Raw genomic sequence first — 20,430 nt, forward strand, 5'->3', positions numbered from 1 at the left:
TTTTATTTTGGTCACTCTTCGTTAATTCAAAGTTATTATACACTCATTTAGTCATCCAATTTTAAGACTAGTTCTCCATTGTTGTTGCAGTTGAAAAGTGCTATGAAAAAAAATGTGATTTGTTAATTTAAAGTGTTCCTCATTGCTGTCAAGAAGTGTTGTGGGAAGTTAAAATATCTATTTTAGACATGGTGTTGGAAAGTAAAAAAATAAGTTAAATGATATTTAAATAATTTAATATACTAATACATGAAATATAAAATTTAAATACCTTTTAAGCAATTAATATAAATTATTTGTAAAGTTTAATTTAAACATATAAACCATATTAGAGAAAATCTATATTTTCTTATTAATTTACATGCTTATTGCTAAATGCTAAGGTAAAACTTAAAAGAAGACGGTTGCTATGGATTGTAAAATAAATATTAGACAATCAATTAAACTTTAATTGGTTGGGATGAAATAAATGAGGGTATTTTGATAATTTTACATCTAAAAGTTAAAAGCTAAAAGCTATTTTTTCTTCGATTTTTGAGGTTGAGTCTAAAAGCATTTTGAAAAGCACTTTTGGTTTATGGTGTGGAGGAGTTGGGAGAAACATTAGCAAATGCAATGTTGTCCAGGCAGAACTTTAGGCTATTTATGATGGACTCCGTTTAGCGTAGGATAATAGTTGGGTTAATATCATGGTTGAACCAGATAGTACATAAGCTGTGGAAGTCATCTTAGACAAGTCTTGTGGGCAATTGTACAAAGACATAATCTCGAGAATTCAAGAGCTTTGTAGAAGACAATGGAGGGTGATCATTAAGAAGATTCCAAGAGAAGTCAATGCAACTGCACATTCATTGGTTGGGAAGATGAAAGCGTTCTCTCATGCTCTGATAGTTTTTCAGGAACCTCCGGAAGCGATTGTTGATCAATTACGACTTGATAGTAGGTTTATACATGATGTTACTAAATTAATGCTATAATTTTTTTTTGAGATTTTATTTACCAAAGAAAAAACACTTTTGCTTTCAAACTCACCTAAATCTTCATTGCTTATGAAATCAAAAGTATTTTTGACTTCAAAAGCTAATTTAAAATACAATGAAAAATAAGGCCTAAGGGTCAATTTGACATTACTGTTGCGGTTTAAAAGTGCTTTAGAAAAGTTGTGGTTGAGAAAAATGCTTTTGAAAAGTGTTGTGTAAATGTACGGTGAAAAAGCATGATTTGTTAATTGAAGGTATTTGGCATTTCTATTAATAATTGCGATTGAAAGTTAAATATTCATTATAGTCATGATACTAGAAAGTAAAAAAAATCCATATAATAACAATAAATATTAATACCATCCATGAATACAATTTAAAATGTTCACAACAATACAATTACTATTAAATTGGATAATTTAATTGATATTTAAGTAATTTTATTTAAGAATATAAATAATATATTAGATATTAGCAATATAAAAATTATTATTATTACTTCGATAATTACGATTACTATTAAATCCATGAGTTTATACAATTTAAATATTAACAACCTAATACATCATAATGCATCTAAGTTAAAGTGAACTCATTAAATTACACGCAATGACTTCTCTTGTAGCTTCCATTTCATAACCATCTGAATTGTTGAATTCACTGTCATTATCAATTTTTTCATCACCTACATCTTTTGGTTATGTAATATCCTCATATGCCCTCTCATTAGTTTCATATTCCATAAAATCCACATCATATAGACCTCCATTTTTTCGTATAAAATTGTGTACCACAATTGTAGCAACAATAACCAACCTTTGATTTCTAAACTATAAACTTGGCATATCCCTTCAAATGACTCACTTTTTTAAGTACACCAAAGGTTCACTTAATCACACTACGTAATAATAAATGCGTATGATTGAATATTTCTTCTTTACCAAATATAGATTTACCTCTATGAAAATTAGGTAAATGATATCATTCTCCTTTATATGGTCCGGTGAAACCTTTAAATTGGGATATTCAAAATCAACAAGATAATATTTTCTTTATGTCATAAGATAATAACCAATTAATTAAAGAACTTATATTTTATATTAATAACTATATGAAACAAATAAGTAAATTATCATTCAATGAGTGCGGAAATTTTAGTCTTGAATCTCGAATTGCATCAAGGAACATTCTAGTTTCATGCACTAATCCTTCTCATCCAACCACTACAAATGTGAAGCACATATTGAAATCATATACAACTATAATCTTTTGAGTTGGGACACCTTTTTTTTTTCTAGTGTAAGGAATTTGTTCATTTGGTGGAAGAATCGTTGCAATATGCATACCATTAATTGCACCAATACAATTCTAAATAAATAATAATATTTAGTAGAACTGCATATTTGATATAACAAGTAAATTAAAATATCATATACTGAAAATGTTACCTTAAAATGTGGCATGCATTTAGAATCATTGTGTATTTGTTAAGGTATTGAACTAAGAGTGCGATCATTTGGTGCAATTATATCCATAACCAACTTTGAAACTTTCTCAAGTACAATTGCAAAGTTTTGACGTATTGTCAATTCTAACCTTTGAAACTTCTCTCGACATTGAGAAACTTTTGCACCAACACTCAACATATGCAAATAGATACCCAAAATTTCATGAGAAGAAATATTTCTTGGACTTTGCAAATTGTATCGTGTTTCCAAAACTCTCAACAAGCTTCTAAATATGGTTGATGACATTCTACAATTAATCATGCAGCGAGACTCATAACCATTAAGAACCTCCTGAACCCATACATCACTTGATTGTTTCGAATTCCTTCATGATTGTGTAAATAAATATTTCTCATGGTATGACTAAGAAGCAAGCATTGCAATACTAAACAACCTATTAAAAGTTTCCACACGTTGGACAATCTCGCTCCTTTTTCACCATCACTTCCACCACCATTGTAATTGTTGTCACTACTATTCATATTCATTCCCTATGAAAGTACATTCACCATTGTCACAACTTGTAGAAAAGAGATAATAAACATTCACCATTGTATGAACGTAAACAAAGTAAGCAAACATACATAAATTGTCAAACATCATCAAACATTGTGGTACTTATAAGTGTCCAATGCAAACTAATACCCAAATATAACAAATAAAAATAAAAGAAACCTAGAGAAATTTGATAGTGAATACCTTATGTGATACATGCATGAATGGGGTAAAATTTATTATATTCCAATCATCAAAACTGCCAATTTTCAGGCTTGGGAAATTAGTGGACTTGTGATGACTTTTTGGATGGGATCCTGGCATTTTTGGGTTGATATGTCTTATGGGGTTTGAATATCTATCTCTTAGCTTCGAAATTCCTTTTGAATCACTCAATTTTGAGTTCAGGAGCTCAAGTTATGACCGTTTTAGTGAAGACTGCGCGAGCAGAATTTCTGAAAGGGATTATGACGAGAATTATGAATTTCGGGCTTTTAATTCAAGTTTAAATCATATTGCGTTCGGGTTTTAGACTTAATTTTTATTATATATGAGCCCAATATTATATTTGACAGATCTTATTATTTTATTATTATTTTATTCCAAATTTTTTATAATTATTAAGTATTTTAAGTTATTTAGGAGTTTTATGTTAACAAGAAAAATTAATTTAAAACTACTTCTTGTTTAGATTAAATTAGAGCTCTAGTATACTTAAGAGTTTTATTTAGATTTATTTAGCTAGCCCATATATAGGCCTTTGCATTGTACACAATTCATTCAATTCATTATTATTCTATTTTTCTTTTGAGTTAATAAATTTTCTCTGGGTTTTTCTTTTCAAGAATTTCTTTTGAGTTTCATTTAGAAGTGTTTTAACAATCTTTTTAAATTGTGGGGATCATCTTCAAACTTTTTCTTGTCAAGGTTTCTATCTTGGAGGGGAAATTAGAGCCGCTTGAAGGGGATTGTGGATTCTTCATGTTTCCAAGGCTTCTTATGACTTCTACACGCCACGTTTTATCTTTCCATTTATATTCTTTATTTGCTTCCTTAATCTTTGATTTATTATTTTATTTTAGTTATTTATTTTAATTGTTTTATCTAATTTGAATTCAATTTTGTTTCAGGTTGTGTCAAATCCAAATGCCAAAACTGTAGACCTGCAATTAAAGTGCACCTATTCAATACATAATTAATAGACGAAACATGTGAAAACGGTTTATAGTTAGCACCAAATTTAAAGTAGTTTCAATCAATTCTCCAAAGTCAAAGCCAAAAGCAAAAGCTATTCCTCCCTAACTTTTGTGTTTGGTTGGATAAGAATTTCTTCAAAGTGCTTCTTTAGTAATGGTAATCCTAAACCAGTTTTTAATATTTTTTTTATTTTCTTCATTCACTTGCACTTTAATTTTTTTCGTTTCAAAAGCAAGAAATTGGATTATTATCGTTGTAGAGATGAAACTCGAATTTTTTTTAACATTCAAAATTTTTCTGAAAAAACTAAAACATAATTTTAGAAAAGAAAAAAGTTGAAGAAAACTAAGAATATACAATGGAAAAACCCTAGTAATTCCTTTTTTAAACCCAAAGTTTTCTTTTTTACTAGGAAAAAAGTTAAATTAATTCTAAAAACGAAAAAAATTTATTAAAATTTAAATTTGTTTTTCAGATAAAAACCCATATAATTACTTGTAAAACCTCATATTTTTCTTTTTTACTGAAAAAGTTAAAATTAATTCTTAAAAAGAAAAAAATAAAAGAAATTATATGTATAAAATGAAGTTTTCTTATAAAAACACAAGTTTCTTCCGGTAAAAACTTAAGTAATTTCCTACAAAACTCCATATTTTTTTTCTTTTACGAAAAAACAACTAAAATTAGTTCTAATAAAAAATAAAAATAAAATTAATTTATAAAATTATAAAATGAGTGATCATAATATAAAGTTATTAAAGTTGGGTAACTAAAATTAAAATGGTTGTTAATGATCGTGTCCAATTTATAGATTTTTTATTTTTAGTACTTAAAATGAAAACTTATGATAAACCTATGGTAGTTGGAAGTAGGAGTGAGTGCTCGATCGAATCAAGTGATGTATGAATATGTATCCATGTATGAATGATGTATATTTTTGGCTACCCCATTATGGGAAAAGCTATAATAGTTCTAATAGAATAGGAAGAAAGGAAAAAAGAAAGAAAGATATTTTAGTAGAAAACCCAGAGTCCCCTTGGAACTCTATGTTGTGGGTGGCACACATTGTGTTTCCACGCCCAATGTGCCATCCAACCTATTTGTATAGGACCTAATGAGTCTTTCATGTATTGAGTACAATTATATATTTAGTCCAATTTTATTTAAATTAAGATAAACTCATATAATTATCCAACCCAATAAACATGTTTTATTCTCAAAATATTATTAATCAAAATTAATTCAAATAAATTACTTTTTCAGCTCAATTTCAATTCCATCAAAGTCATGCTGACGTTACCCTATTACAAACAATGAGTAAATAATTTAGTTTTCATGTTTAGTAAAACTGCGATGACTAATTTAATTTTTCATATTGAACCCAATTATTTAATTACAATCAAATTAAATGAAAATATAAAGAAATTAAATTCATTAATAAGTAATCTTTTCTTTCTTACAAGAAAATTCATTTACTATGGATAGTAATTCATGAAATCTATTTCTCTTTCATCGTTTTCATTCATTTATCACATTGGTTCTAACGAGCAATCAAAACAAATTTGTGTTGAGTTAGTGGAGGGACCGACTAGACATATATAATTAAGTTTCAGCCCTTCGTCTATTAATTAAAAATTAATTAGTTACGGAATTGATTTGCCATAATTTAATATGATAAATTAGGTTCTTTTTTATACTTAAAGGAGCTTGTAATTGAGCATTTTTTTATGTTATTTTCATAGTTTCTAAATTTTATGTTAGTTATACTTAATTGAATAAAAAAAAGCCTTTTTATGATGCTTATCTACCAATTAGGCCAACTCGAGCCTACTGAAGTTCTAACAAGTTGATGTAGTGGTGTAAGAAACAATTTGATCCAATTAGCGAAGGAGTTATAGGATGCCTAGAATGTTGCAACATGGAGAATACAAAGTCGCGACATTGAAGTTGCACGCACACTTAGAAGAAGTTTCGAGCAACATCGATAATGCCAGTAAACTGTGGCCAAGGTCACAACATTCGATAGATGAAGTCGCAACATCCACGACAATAGCCAAATATGGAAGTTGATCACAAGTTTGCAGCAAAGTCGTGACATTGAGAAGCAAAGTAGCAACAACCAAGTCCCTTTTCAAAGACTCGAGCAAATGGCTTGGAATGTCGCAACATTGGACCTATGATGTTGCAAAATTGAGGCTCGATTGACTTAAAATCTACAAGGGTGTTTCCATCCGCACAATCGACTTTATACTCGTAATTTAGGGCAGAGTCATCCCATTTAGGTCAAAGATCATTAGTTCTATAAATGTGAACTAAAAAAACACAATTAAGGGAGGGCTTTTTATGATTCATAGTAGCTTAGTAGATAGTTCATAGGATTTACTTTAAAACTTTGTTATTTTAATTTTCGTTCTCTAGTAAATTAAGTTTTTAAAATTTTGTTTTTTAGTTTTTCATATTTACTTTTCATACTTCGCTTGTTGCAGATTCATCAATCGTAAGAGTGATCGAACACTTCTGTTAAGAGAATTTTGGTTGCTACCCAACACGATCTCCACAATTAGAAGTCTTTGGATTACTGAGCATCTCTAAACCTTGTTGTTTCTTATCATTAACTTCATTAATGCTTTAAAAATAAGTGGGTTTGGGATAATTAGAATGAGTTGTAACTAAAAGCTTAGGGAAGTTGGTTAATTGATGTGGGAGTAGTTAATCTAACTTCGAGTTTATACATATTAATTGGATTAAATTGAATGAACTTAAAAAACTAGAATCAATGGCTCTAGGTAGAAATTTAGGGAAATGAGACCGAAAAGAGATTTTACTCGAAACCAATTCAATTGTCCCCTTTTGATCCATTAGGTCGAAATATAAGTGGACTAAATTACAAGATTGGTAAAATTATATGCCGAAAGGTATTAATTGAACTAGTTAAGAATTAATCAATAAAAATCACTAAGTCTAGATTAATTACAACCATGGAAATTGGTCAACTCCTATTTGTCATTCTTAATTGATTTGTCTGCCATTTTTACTATTTTTGCAATTAGATCCATTTAAGTAGTAGTTAGTTTTACACTATCAATTTATGTTTAGTTGTACTATAATAATTAGGGAAGTAGCCAGTTAAACCCAACTTTGCATGTTCGTTGTTACTGTTTAATTCAAATTTATTCATACCTTTTTTGGGTACGATCCTCGGAATACTTTCGTATTTTGTTGTAAATCTAAAACTATATTACAATTTGACCTGTATACTTGCAATAAAACGCAATTCCATATATGTTATTTGTGTAACACCCCTAACCCTTATCCGTCACCAGAATAGGGTTACAGAGCATTACCTGACTTTTTAGATAAATTATGAACATTTCATATCATTTAATACTCATATCAGAAACCGAACACAATTCACTCATATTGTCCCTTATATGAGCCCTCAAGGCCCAAAATATGCATTAGAAGCAAGTCGAGACTAAACCGAAAACTCAGAGAATTTTTCTCAAAATTTCAAAAATTTCCTTGGGTGTAGGGGACACACGTCTATGTCTTAGGCCATGTGGGCATTAGATGTGAGGCACACAGTCGTGTCCCAGCCCATGTCTATACCCGTGTAACTCTCTAACTTGGGTCACGCGGCCAAGCCACACGCCCATGTGCTAGGCCGTGTGCAAAAACTTGGGCATTCTGTTTCCAAATTTTAATATGCTGGGGACACACGACCGGACCACACGCCCATGTGTTAGGCCGTGTGTCCCACACGGTTGAGACACACGCCCGTGGCTCTGCCCGTGTGGACGAAAATAGGCCATTTTATGGCCATTTTCTCACCCATTTTGATATCAACCTATACACAACATTTCAATACATCAATACTTCCCAACCAAGTAATCAACACAAGCCAAAATCATGTTTTAATCATGACATAATATCACAGATACTCATTTACTTAAACTTACCTATTTAATCCATCTCATTGATTTATCAACATCTACTACTATTATCATACAAGTATATATCATTCATAACCATATTTCTAAGTACTTCATTTTCACACCAACCCTATACATGCCATATAAACCAAAGTATTCATTGCAAAAACTACCAGATTAAGTTGGATAGTGTGGCTTGATGTGTTGATCTGATCTCCCGACCTCACGTTAATCTACAAGAGCATTAAACAGCACAAGTAAGCTTAAGGAAGCTTAGTAAGTTTGATGGCTTTAAATATAAATCTTACCGAACCTACTATAACACGTCAACTAAAATAAATTCAATGTACTTTCCCTGTCAATCACAACTTCAATCGGTGAATACACTTAATTCAGATCAATACCAACAATAACAATAATTCTTCCAATATTAATTTCACAATTTCACTTACTAACCCTTATCGAATTGGAGAACGGCTTACGGATATGAGTACCTCATATTCGAAAGCCCGAAGGCTGCACAGAAGCACATAAGTTCTAAACTTAAACTCGTAAGGGTTGAACAGAAGCTCATAAGAGTTGAACAGAAACCTATAAGGGTTAAACTAAAGCTCAAAAGAGCTGAACGAAAACCCATTAGGGTTAAATGGAAACTCATATGAGTTAATGGAAGCTCGCGTGAGCTAAACGAAAAGTAAACACGAAAGTTCGTAACAAATGCTGAACCTCGATTTACTCGGGTAAATTTTTGTCAATTCATCCTTTGCTATTTGCCACACAATAATGGTACTCAATCCCACGTTCCACTTTAATCGGATATTCATTTCAATTAATAAGTTAACAATATTTCATTTTTTAATAATATGCTAAATACATAATAAATTTAAAAACACTCAAATTTTCAACAATATATTAAATACGTAACATCATTCATCAACTCAATCTAATCATTAAACTTTAATCATACGAACTTACCAGGATTAAATAGTAAAATTTGTAGTAGTTCAAGGACTATTCTGTTAATTTCCCTTTTTCACGATTGTCTAAGGGCTCTTGATCTAAAATATAAAATTATGCATTCATTAGCACATATTTCAGTTTCAATTCACTTCACAATTAACACCCCTCAATTTTCAAAATTACATAATTACCCCAAATTTTACAGTTTTTTTAATTTAGTCCCTTACTAATTAGTCTACCAAATGAGCTAATTTTTCTCAATTGATAGTTTATCTAAATATTCTAAGCTATCATACAGCCCTTGATCAACAGAATTTAATACCAAACCCTAATATATAAAATTTTCACAATTTAGTCCTAAAATCAATATCTATCTAAATCACTTTATAAAATCATCAAACAATAAAATTAAAGTTCTAAATCCATGATATTTCATCAAAAAAATTCATTATTTATCCATAGTAGCTTTCAAAATTACCAATCAAATGAAAAACTAATGAAATAGATAATTGGACCTAATTGTAAAAGTCTTAAAAACACAAAAATTTCAAGAAAAGAGCAAGCATGAAATCAAAAATGAAAACCAGCTTTTGGGGACCTCTTATGGAGTTTTTCGCTGAGAATTATGAAGAAATTGTCTAGAATTCTCTTTTAATTTCAATTTGTAAGTTTACTTTTTACTAACTTTCCCATTTTGCCCCTATTTCACCAAATTCCATGATTTTCTCTGCTTATGCCTCCTCAGCCACCCCTTGCATGGAAATTTTCCCTTTTAGTCCTCTCTTATTTATCACTTGGGCTATTTAATCATTATTTCTTTAATTAGTAATTTTTTTACCTTTTTCAATTTAGTCCTTTTTAATTAATTAACTATCAAAACGTTAAAATTTTCTAATGAAACTTTAATACTATTTTAATGACACTCCGTAAATATTTATAAAAATATTTATGGCTCAGTTTATAAAATTGAGGTCTCGATACCTCATTTTCTAAACCACTTAACCTAATAAATCCTTATAACAGACAAATTACTAATTCAAAAGTTCTTTTAAAATCACATTTGGCTCGTAAGTACAAAATAATAAAATTTTTGAGCTTATTCATCAAATTTGGTGGTCCCAAACCACTATTTCTGACGCCACTGAAAATCGAGCTGTTACAATTTGCATTATTTATATAGCCTCGGTACATACGCATCAAGCATGGTCAAGTTGCTAACGTCATTTTTGAGGAGGTTTCGGTACTTAAAATTGATTTAGTAGTAGTCAGTGCTTGCTTAGTAAGATAAGTAGTGAAATTGAACGTTATAGATACAACACTTTTATTTGTTTTTATTGCAAATTGTGTTTAGTTTTATTTAATTCTTACTATTTAATTTAGTTATTTTCTTGGTTGTGCATTGTATAAATCAAAGCAAAAACGAGATGATTCTACTTAATCCTGAACCTGAAAGAACACTACACAACATAAGAAAGAGAATGATTTCGAGGGAAGAGCCACCACACATTGATCCATCGCAGGAAAATCCACTGTTTGAGGAGCAACAAGAGTATATTCCACTCCTAGAAGAGTAAATTTCCTCAACTAGAAGAGTAGATGGCAGAAAGCAACCATACATTATGGGATTATGCTATGCCTAACATGGATGTTGTGCAAGGTAGTATCAACAGGCCGACGATCAACGCTAATAATTTTGATATTAAACAAACCATGCTTCAATGATCCAGACCAATCTACAATATCGAAGATCGATAAATGAAGACCCAAACCAGCACCTTAAGTAATTTCTATTTGTCTTTGGCTTTTCCCCTTTTCATTATGTGATGGCACTTTTATGTGGTTAGATTCATAGGTTGTAGAGTCAATATCAACTTGACAGGAACTTGATAATTGATTCTTGGTGAAATATTTTCCACCGAGCCAGACGATGAAGCTGAGAATGGATATTACAAACTTTCGACAACTTGAAAAGAAAACACTATATGAGGCATGGGAACATTTTAAGTTGTTGCTGCATAAGTTCCTTTACCATGGTATTCAAAATTGGCTACAATTGCAAACTTTTATAATGGGTTGGATGGAAATCTAAGGTCGAGCTTAGACGGAGCATCTGCAGAGGCATTCATGTCGAAAACTTATGTTGAGGGTTGCCAATTGATAGAGGATATGACGATGAATTCGTATATGTGGCCAGTTGACAGGTTCACATATAAAATTAGACCCCTGATTGTGAATGTAGTCAATGGGGAAGATAAATACCAATAGATCCTCAAGAGGCTTAATCACTTCGAGAGTAATTCAAACAAACCTCCAAATTTTTCCCAATACCATCTTGGGGGTAGTTAGATTTATGGTAGTAGCGAAAACGCGACATAGGGTAGTCATTCAGGGAACCTATAATGACCTAAAATTTAGCGGTGTCAAAAAATATGGTTTCGAAACCCCATTTTTGTAAATAGTACTCGTAAACATATTTATTAAATATTTACGGAGTTACATTATTGGTGAACTGGAACCCCATTTTCATAAATAATGTTCATAAATATATTTATTAAATATTTATGAAGTTACATTATTGGTGAATTGAATTTTAGATAGGTAATTTTGTTGAATCAATGATTAATTAAGGTATAGAGACTAAATTATAAAAATAGTAAAAGTTCAATTGCTTGAGAATTCTTAATTAGAATGGACTAAGGTGATAATTATACCATTTAATAAATTAAGTGGATAGGTAGGTAAGTTTAATTGTTAAAATATTAGAAAAATATAATTAAATTAAAATATATAATTTAGCTAAAATAAAGATATGGTAATGGAAAGAAAGAGAAAGAAATTATCTTTCTCATCCTTCCAAGCACCGATTCATGCGAAGGAAGTAGCCAAAGAATCGACCAAGAGCTCTAAGTTTTAAACCATCAATTAATTAGTGTAACTTAGTTCTTTTCTTGTAAATTTTTTATTTTTGAGATCGTAGGAGCTTAATCTAGCTAACCATGTCTTAATTTGTTAAATTGTTAAAGTTTTAAAAAGTTACCATTGATGATTCCATGAAGTTTTAGGTGTTAAATTGATAGATTTTAAGCTTAGAACTGAAAAAGGACTAAATTGTGAAGTTAATTGATAGTTTTGTACATTAGGGATTAAATTGAATAATTTGTAAAATTGAATATAGAAATAAGAAATAGGAGGTCCCTAATGGAGTATAGTGAAATCAGATTGAAATTTGGAGTTTTAAATTGAAAGTTATGTTAGTCCCGGTTTTAAGGACTAAATTGAATAAAATACAAAATTTGTATAAAAATGACAATTGATAGTGAATTTGGTTGAATATTGATGGTATTGTATATTTATGTTAATTTGTAGCTAACATCAATCCGGATTCCTTGAGAGGGAAAAGAAAAGTTAAAGTCGTCAACGAATAGCTCGGCATTTTGATTTTTATTTCTATGATTCAATTCAATTTAATTATTTCTTGTTCTTGTTAACTTGTATGAGTTATTCATGAGGTAAGTATATAATGCTTGTATGAGTTAAGTTGGGATGATTGATATGGTATATCAAGATAGTGGATTAAATAAAATCAAATAAAATAGAAAGTTGTATAATTTCCCTGATAAATTGATAAATTGATGATAAAATTGATGATAAATTGATGATAAAATTGAGATTGATAGAATGTAAATTGAACTTAGAATGGAATTGGAAAATTGGTTACCTATTAAATGTACAAGTTATACTTCGGTTTATCCAATGATGCACTACATGTGCTAGAACAATAGCTTCGGTTTACCCGATGATGCACTTACGTGCTAATATATTTTCTTTGGTACATCCGATGTTGCGCTATTTGGGCCAGTATAATTTCTTTGGTTTACCCGATGATGCACTTACGTGCTAATATATATTCTTCGATACATCCAATGATGCACTTACATCTTACTATATTTGCTTCGGTTTATCCGATGACGCACTATACGTGCCAATGTTGTAACACCCCAAAATAGGGCTTAGGAGTTTTAGGGGTATTTTAAGGACTTTAGCCTTAGAGTGTTCAGAATTTTGCGATATGGTTTATCAGTAATGTTTTTTACTATGATTTTTAGAAAATTAAATCAATTTCTGAATATGAGTTTTAAATACCTTTAATTTTGAAAATAGGACTAGTTTGTAATACCTTTAAACTTAGAGTTTTTAATAGACAATTAGATTAGATTTTAAAATTCAACCTAAAAACTCCTCATTTATAGTTTTATTTTCACGTAAGCTTTTCTCCATTCCCTTGTGTTGTCGTCCATTGCTCCCTTAAAACCCCAATCACCCAATTTTGATTCCTAAACTTTATTCCCTTGATTTCTACTGTCCTTCTAGTCATAAACCTCCATAGAAGTTAAGAAAAACACTCAAGAACACCATTGATTTCTCTATTGTCAAGCTTTTGGGTTTTTCATGTTTTCAATCAAACGCTCAGCCTTTTATCATCTAAGGTAACTATTCAACTTCTAAATAGTTTTAAATGTTATTTAGTCTTTAAAACTAAGTTTTTCACTATCAAATAGCATGTTTTGAATAAAAGCCAAAAAATGGCTCACTAATGGTTAATTTTGGGTAAAAACGTAGTTTCAAAGTGTTTTTTAACTTGTTTTAACATGATTAGAAGGTTTCTAAACTTACTTTAAAGTTTCGTTAAAGATTTCTAATGTTTTAATGAAATTTCAGAAAATAGCAAAAAACATGTCGAAAAATTTGATACCATAAATTGAGTATTTTATTATAGTTTAAAGGTTGGGAATTAGTCGTAGGTGAATTATAAAATGAACAAAACTGGTTTTAGGTGAAAAGATTGAGTATAGACTGAGATATTCAAATTTTAAGTTTTCTATGTCAAAGGTTTCAGTCAAAAGAGAACCTAGCTTAGGCTTGTGTTTTTGGATTGTTTGATGTCAGTCTTTGGCTGAATGTTAATTGTGTGATTTACTTTGTTGAAGCATTGGAATGGAAATGACCTTCTACGAGTAGAGATAAAGGCAAGAAAAAACTAGTTTAAGCTTTCGGCTTTTCAGCGAAAACGTAATATGTTAGTGTTAGGAATAATTGCTTGTGGACATGATTCAATGCGTTATTTGGGAATTTATTAGTAGCCTAAATCCCTACTCTAAATTCCGAGTGTAAGCTTTCTCATACCTATGTTATCTTGTAAACTATGTGCTTATGTGTTTGTGAATATGTGAATTGAGATGAGATGCTATAACATGTGATATGTGGTTATGATAACTATCGTGAAAGTGAAAATGTGTACATGTTATGTATATGTTAAATGTTAGTGACAGTGTTTTGCTAAAAAAACAAATATGCAGTAATAGTGCATGGATAATCTGTAAGAGATATGTGTTCGATTTCAAATATTTTGCAATTATGATCTTAAAACCATTGGATATAGTTGACATGCCATAAGATTGTGAGTACTCGCCTATATGTACAGTTATTTTGGGCGTTGAGGCCTTGGGACATGTTGGAGGGATAAGGGAATGTGAACAAAGCTCCATTCAATGGGACATGTGAGGGGAAATAAGGAGAGTGGTAGCTTTATGCTTCACTTTTGGGACATGTTTGACTCTATGAGTCTATGTGGTGTGTTGGAGATTCGTGTATCTAATGAATGATGATAGAGCTCACTTTTATGTTTTATAGCTCAAGTGTCAACTTATCTATAAACATGTTTTATATGTATTGTGATATACGCTTAAATGTTATGTGATTATATAAGTATTATGATATATGCTTAAATGTTATGTGATTATATGATTATTGTGATATAAGCTTAAATGTTATGTGATTATATGAGTATTGTGATATATGCTTAAAGTTTATGTAATTATATGTGTAATGTGATATATGCTTAAAAGTTAATATGCTTCCTATGTAAAAGAACTATGATTCCTATGTAAAAGAACTAGAAAATAATGCACAAGTCTAGTATGACATTAGTGTTGGAACTATTGAGGTTGTGTTATATGGTTGTTTCGTTGATACTTGATGAATTGTTTGCATGGTAGTTGTTCTAGGCATTCACTGAGCTTGTTAAGCTCAACCACTCCTCTCAAACCCTTACAGAGTAGTTAAGTGCTGGTGTGAGTGGTGTGGTTCCGATGGGTGATCTAAGCAAGTCTGTTTCTGTTTTCTCGTAGGTGTTATTGTTATTTTTTTACGTTTTGGGAATAAGGCAATATGGTAGACTTTTATTGGTATTTGTTATGATGTTTTTGGATGCTTCCATAGCCTATTCGTTCTTAGGATTATGAGATTTGTTTCATAATATGTTTATTATTAATCGGACTTAATTTCAATGTTTGAAACTGTTATTATGGACGTTTTGAAGTTTATTTGATACGGTAGAAGATGCATGCTGATTAGACTTAAATTGGAATGGTTAGCATGCTTTGAATTGTTGTAATTTTCTGGTCTGGAGTAGTGGTATCGATATTCTTATTCTACAAATGATACCTCTAAGATTTGAAATTTGTAGGAAGTCAGAATCGTAAATTGGTATCGATACCATGTCACGAGTATTGGTCATCGGGGTAAAATTACTAATACTTTTTCAGTGGTACAGATAATTTTCGTGACTTTGGTTTTTAAACGAGAAATAGTAAGCAGTTTTGGTATCGATTTTCCAAGAGGTATTGATACCATTTAAAGGAAATATCGATACATTTGTTATAGTATTGATACCTACGTAGTCAATTTCAAAATTTTGCTAAATGAACCTTATGCATGTTTAATTTTTAGTATAAGACTATGTGATGTATGATTAGCATGTAACGAGGATAACTGAAGAGTAAAATTGACTTAAAACCTATAAGAATGATAATATGAAAAACGTTTATTTTGGAATGAACTTTTACTTGTTGTGTATGACATGAGACGGTGGTATGACATCCTGATATTTGGGCTCGATGACTGGGCCGAGTATAGGGTGTTATAAATATAATTGCTTTGGCTAGTCCAATGATGCACTATGTGTGCCAGTATATTTCTTTTGGTTTATTCGATGATGCATTATGGTGCCAGATTGGGATACAAGTTAGCTAAAGCATGTAAATTGGCTAGGTGGGTAAAAGGAGTGGAATTGAATGTTTATATTATAACTAATGTATGTATGTAATTATGCATATGTTACAATGATGATATGAATATTGAATAAGAAGATGTGGAATATGATGAAATGGTATGGCAGGTATAAGAATTGAGAAAAAGGAAGAATTTGGTATAAAAATTGTCTGTGAACTAAATTTAAATTAGGTGTATGCATTTGTATAAGCTTATTAGTATTTTTATTATCTTGAATTATAGAAATACTACTAAGTTTATCACTCAACCTCGGTCTTTTTTTTGTGCATAGGTTAGATTCTGTTCATGATCTTGAATTTTGGCTCAAGATCAAATTAGCAATCTCAGACTCAACAAAGTTTGTATCAGTCTTTTTTTGTGTTAAAGAAGGCATGTACCTAGGTTGAGTCATTTTGGTATAGAATATGTTTATATGCTTGTATATATATCTGAACTTGAGAGTTGAAGTATGATTTAGATTGAGTTTATGTGTGAATGTATATAATGATGTGTGAATACAAAATTAATATAGAAATGGGGTATGACAATGTTAGATTTTGATTAGAATGTATATGAGGCATATGAATTACTATAAAACTATCTGTAGTTAAATAAGGTATAACATGCATTTTGATAAAGAATGGCTTGGTTAAATGAATGGTTGAATGTTCTTTAAACATGTTTCACTAATTATATATGCTTTTGGTCAAATGCAAGTCAAATGGTAGTAGGTTGGTATGTGATTGGAATTTGGTAATTGGATGGAATAGAAATGTTGAATAACCTATTCAAGGTAACGCTTAATGCAATGCTAAAGCATGATAATAACCTTATTATTTGGACATTGAGGTTGAACATGACCTTGGATTGCTTATTACTTGCTAATTGAGTTGTGCTTATGGTAAATAAATTCTTGGTAGATAAATAATTATGTGTTAGTTAGGTTTCAATGTTAGAAGGTATATAGGTATGGAAATGATGATTGAAATAGGTTAATTAGTTGCATATAATTGATGGAAGTGAAATGGATATACAATTGATATGTTTATGTTAAGATGAATATGGTTTGAACTTGTGGTAAGTGTTGGTGAGTGAATGTGAAACATCTATGCATGTTTGGATAGTATTTTGAACTGTTAATTCAGGTAGATCATGATTAACTTAGGTATGAAGTTATATTTGGAATGTGGAGCAGTATTAAGTACTTTTTAATACATATTTTTCCATAATAGTAGGTGACGTCGTTCAAGCGTCGTCATGACAAGACAACCACGTTGATACGTCGAGTTTAGATCGTCGGGATGAGCCTGAGCCCAGGTCACGACACGACTAGAAATTGTCGCTATGACGATTACCCTGACAGTGAGTCACGTCGTGACAAGGAACTCCCTTACGTCATTACATCGACCCCAAATTTTGAATTCCTTACAAATTGGTCCTATTTCATGCTCGGTTCAATAAAAGAGCTTTATTTGAAAGATTTTTTTACTGAATATTTGACAATAGTTGCTCTGGTAACGAATGTGACACTCTATTGCTCGGACCTGACGATCGAGTCAAGTAAGGGGTGTTACAAAACCAATATGAGAAGGTTAAATAATTGGGCAATAGAGGTGGTAATCCCTATTCTAAAACGTATAATCTGAGGTGGAAGATCACCCTAATCTTAAATGGGGAGGTAATCAAAGTGGAACATACAATCAAGGTGTAACAACTCGATTTTCAAGGGTATCGGAAAGTGCAGTTTTGGAACCCTGTTTCTATAAATCAAGTTTATAAATATTAATATTTACACGTATAATATATTATTACATGAAAAATTTTTAAGAAATTTTGTTGAATTAATAGCTAATTACTACTTAGGGACTAAATCATAAAGTCCAATCACTATAAGTTTTTAATTTACCAAAGGCTTGAGGCCTTAAATAGCAAATAGCCATAGGTCCAATATGGTAAGTAAACCATTTTCCATAGGGTGTTAGTGGTGGATGATGACATTGGCCCTTAAATATGTTTAATAAATAATTAGATTAATTAAACCATAGTTTAATTATTTAAACTAACTTAATTAGCAATTAATCTAAGTATAAATTAAAATTTAGTGGCTTTTTGTCATCATTCTCATTAAGCTTCATCTCCCATAGCCAAAAGTTGAAGAAGAAAACCCGAAAGTTATTCTTTTCCATTCGTCCATTAAATTGGTATGTAATTCAAGTCCTTTTCTTGTAATTTTTATGAATTTGAGGTCATGAGAGCTTGATTTAGTTAGCCCATGTACCAAGCTGTAAAACTGTTAAGGTTTTAGAAAGTTACCATTTTTTATTTCTTGAAGAACTAGGCTTGAAATTGATAGATTTTAAGCTTAGATTATGAAAATGACTAGATTGTAAAGTTAATTTAGTTTATTGTTAACTTTGTTACATTAGGGACCAATTTGAATAATTGTAGAACTTAACATGAAGTTATGTTAGAAATAGAAAGTATAAGGTCCTTGATGAGATTAAATGAAATCATATTTTAATTCGAAGCTAGAAATCAGAAGTTAAGCTTATCCCGAGTTCATGGACTAAATTAAATAAAATAAAAATTTTGGGAGAATCAAAAAGTAAATTTCTATATGATCATGCATATCATAGTATAGTATAAGAATGTTTGGTATTGATTTGTGTTATAAAACAATTGTTTAGATCAAGAATCGAATCAAAGTGGAGTTGCTCGTCCAAAAGCTAAAATTACGAATTAACCCTTGAAATATCCATTTTACATATTTTGAACAAGTTCATATGGAACTTACCAACCTATTTTATTTTATTTATGAATTATGTTTGAATCTATCTATATGTTAGATTTAAGTAGAATTTAGTGATTTTGGCACACATGGCTTAAAATGGACTGAATTGAAAAGTCATGTGAATATTGGTTATAATAAAATAGTACAATGTGCAAATATGAATGTTGAGTGATTACAGGACTCGTAAATGAAATATGTAATCATTTACAGGGATTGGTAATGACATATATACAGAAGTGATGCCCATGTGAACTTAGTAAAATGTTAGGATACGTATGACATGCCATTAAGGTTCTACGTGCTTTTGATCAGGGATTTTACATGTTATTATGAGATCTAGAATTTGTTGCAGATTCTCAAGTTATACGAGTAACCTTGATATAATGTCGGCTTCTGCGAGCAATTCTATTATAATGTCAGCTTATGTGAGCAACCCTAATATATTGTCAACTTGTGCAAGAAACTTATTCCTATGTATCCGAGTTTGTTTTACTATAGTTCTGTCGGGCGATGTTCAATTAAATGGAAATGGAACTTAAATGAAAATTGGAAATGCAATAATATATATTTGATATTTGATGTGTGATAAGTATTCGATTGCCTTAATGTCTTAGATATTTCTTATGATTTGTAAAAAGTGACTAACCTATTTAGTTGATAATGTTGACATGTACTTAGATGTGCCAATATGTGCCAAGAATAACCAATTTTGAATGCCAAAATGTATGACATTTTCTTTATGCTTTAATGGATCAAGGTAAGTCTAATAACTCCATTTGAACTTACTAAGCATTCTTAATGCTTACTTAAGTTGTTTTCCTTCCCTGTATATCGTCAACTTGCGAAACTTGCCAAGCCTGATCAATAGAGGAGCTCACACTATCACAAGATAGTATATTTATGTTCATTTGAATCTAGACTTTGTGGCATGTACGTAAGGACCTTTGTTGTGCAAATAGTCAATTTGGGGTTAATATTTTGTGATAAGTTGATAATGGTTGGAACTTATATAATTGGCTTGCTATGTGATCATATTTTTGTATGTTTATGTTGTGACACCCCATGTCCGTCACCATCATCAGGTTAGGGTTACGAGATGCTACAACATTTAACCAGACAAGATATGCAAATTAGTTCAAGATTTATTTCAAAAAAATGATTAATAAATACTTAAACAATAATATTATCATTTATACAGAAATAGGGCTTAAATCGAGCCTACAAAGCTTCAAAATCAATTTATAAATAACCAGGGACTAATTTGAAACAAAACAGAAAGGAATAGTAAAAGAAGAAAACAGGGGTCACATAGCCATGTGGCCCAATTGTGTGACAGGCTGAGGTTGTATGGTGCTATGGGACATGGCCATGTTGTTCAACTATGTGTGAGGACTAAAACTGTATAGGTGAAGGCACACGACCGTGACTCCATACTGTGTAATAAATGTGGTTGTGTA

Source organism: Gossypium hirsutum, chromosome D09 (assembly GCF_007990345.1).
Source record: "Gossypium hirsutum isolate 1008001.06 chromosome D09, Gossypium_hirsutum_v2.1, whole genome shotgun sequence".
NCBI classification, from domain to species: Eukaryota; Viridiplantae; Streptophyta; class Magnoliopsida; order Malvales; family Malvaceae; genus Gossypium; species Gossypium hirsutum.